The sequence below is a fragment of the Capsicum annuum genome, chromosome 1 (assembly GCF_002878395.1).
Source record: "Capsicum annuum cultivar UCD-10X-F1 chromosome 1, UCD10Xv1.1, whole genome shotgun sequence".
Lineage (NCBI taxonomy): Eukaryota > Viridiplantae > Streptophyta > Magnoliopsida > Solanales > Solanaceae > Capsicum > Capsicum annuum.
The window spans coordinates 74165408-74168430 of NC_061111.1; positions in this window are offsets into that span (position 1 = coordinate 74165408).

A 3023-nucleotide genomic window follows, 5' to 3' on the forward strand; every position below is an offset into this window, starting at 1 on the left:
ATTAAAAGTGTGAAAATCCTTAGAAAAGTGATTTGAACTTTTTGCCCTTCATTAAAAGTCTTCACTTTAGATAAAATCGTCTTTTCACTATTTTTATATTTAAAAGTTAATAATTTAATTATTTTTTCTAATTTGGGACTTTGAAACCTACTAAACTATAAATTAGTTTTTACCTTACTATAAATTATTTTTTACCTAATTTAAAATATATGTAATTTAGGACTTTTACCTTATTTAAAATATATATAATTTAGGACTTTCAAACCAACTAATAATAGTGTAAACGTAAATTTTGGAGAAATAAAAATAAAACCAAACTCCACTAGGATTTCTATAAAATCTCCAACTTTCAACAGAGTCAAAATCAATATATAAATTTTATGGAAAATAAATAAAACTGAGCAATTTTGGTTTTTTTTTTTTTCCGTAGAAACTGAATAGTTTTAGTTATAATAACAAAGTCCTTTATTTCCTTTCCAATCAATTATAATAGAAATCAAATACGGTCCAAAATAAAATTCTATAAATAGAGTTATAATTCTAAATTATTTTGTCCTAGATTTTTCAGAGTTTTATTTTTGGATTTTCTTCATCAATTTTATTATAATCTTTCTCCAACTTTGTATCTTTTTAAGTTCTCCTGTTATTGTCTTCTATAAATATTGTAATAATAAAAGTATATTTAGCTTGATATAATGTAATATGAAGCTTTAGTAGATAGTTAGATATATGGTCTTTGCTTTATTTCTTTTTAGGATCTATATTATATGTTAGATTTTAATTTTATTTTTATTTTTTTGATATCCTCCTATGGTGTTTTATTTGTAGCTTTGTTTCGTCATTTTGAGAAATTTATTTTATGTATTCCATTATTTATCTTCTATTTTTGTGATAGATCTTGTGAAAAAACAATGATGTTATTAGCTATTGGTATATGACTTGCAGTTGTCTTTCATCACAATTTTCAGGTTGTCATTTTATCTTAACATAATCTTTCCTGTTATTGTTAATTTGTTAAAAGTGGTTGTAAACTAAAAATACTTGTTTTATACCTATAATTTATATCTATATCTATAATCTATAATATACATCTATAATCTATAACTAGATAGAGAGCTAATAAATCTTTAAATGAAATCATAATCTATTGATTCTGCAATGTGACGAGGATTCATGACTATGATTAGAGTTGTTCTTGGGTGAAGACACATATTTGTATCTATTTTAACAGGCTGTGATTGTTCTTCGCTTCAATTTATGAAGGCATAGTAGTTTATTGAACAGAGTTGAGGTTTAACCATAAGTTTTTTTAGATTTGGATTGAGTTGTGATTAATTCATATTTCATTATTATTATTTTTTATGGTCATTTGTTTTTACTTAAAAGACTAATTCGGTGAGTTGAGAATCTCATACGTAGTAGGAGTCGAGAAGTGAAACGTTTCCTCTATATATCGTTGTCATTCAAATTTTAACTATTAATCGTTTATGAATTGCATATTTATTTCCTCTTCTAAGACCAAAGGTCAATTATGGGAAACAATAAATTGTTTTAGATAAAATTATTCATTCAACAAAGTACCTCAATGATTAATACTTTTATCATTAAACAGTGTTATCAAAGGTGTAAGAATGAGAGATTTGAAATAACATATAAAGTTATTGTCATGTAATTAAGAGGTCTTGAACAGGGCATACCTATGTGGTTGTCATTTTCGTATGATTTGTGTTTGTCTTTTAAGTTATTATTTTGAAGGAGACAGGAGTTGGGGATGATGAGTTTCTTTTTATAGTTTGAATCGAAGTTCTATCGGAAATAGTCTTTCTACCTTTTGAGGTAGGGGTAAGGTCTACTATCTCGAAATCTTACTTTATAGAATTATATTGAATACATTATTTATTTTTATCTAGAATGTCAATCTTGAACTCAAAAATCTACATCACTACTAAAAAACCCAGAAAAAACGACCACCCAAAGCCGACCACAAAAAGTGATCGGAAAAAACCGACCACATGTGGTCAGTTTTTTAATTTTTTTAAATATTTTTTAATATTTTTTATTTAAAAAAGCTACCACAGGTGGTAGCTTTATAATTATAAAATGTCAAAATAAATATTCCAATTATTTTTATATTAATTATTATATATTTTAAAAATTAAAATTTTAAAAAAATAACAAAATTGACCATAAGTGGTCGGTTTTTAAAAATTCTTTTTTGATTGATTTTTTAAAAAACCGACCACTTGTGGTCGGTTTTTAAAATTTATTAAAAAAAGAAAATATTTTTAAAAAAGTCAGAACTTGTGGTCGATTTTTATTTAAAATAAAAAGAAATTAATTTTTTATTAATTAATTTAATAAAAAACCTGCCACTGGTAGTAGGTTTTTTATCAAATTAATTAATTAACACTACCGGTGGTAGTTTTTATTGAAATCACAAAATAAAATAAAATTTAAAAAACGACTACTTGTGGTTGTTTTTAATTTAAATAATAAAAAAAAAAAATTTAAAACTAACCACATGTGGTTTGTTTTGGAAATAAAAAAAGATAAAAATTAAATAACTATTTTTATAAAATAATTATATAAAACGTTGTATATTAACTTTATGTAATCTAATTATTGTTATTAGTAAAAATAATATATTACATTACATATATAAGATAATATAATATAATATATTTGCTTTATTAAAAAAAATCTAATATACTATTATTTTTTAAAATTATACCGATTACATGTAGTCAATAACCAATATAATAATAATAAAACTAATCAATCTAACGTGAAAAAACTTACACTTAAAAATATATCAAATATAATAGACAAATTATGTATAACGTAATCTTTATGTTTTACTTATATTTCAATATATAAAATAAATATTTTCCTTTAGACATACGTTAAATGATGTTAAACATGCATAATCTTTATATAAAGAATATGTGTGTGTGTATCATACCATTGAGATAGACCATTGAAATCTGTCGTATATGTAATTGAAAGATGAAAACTGATCTTTA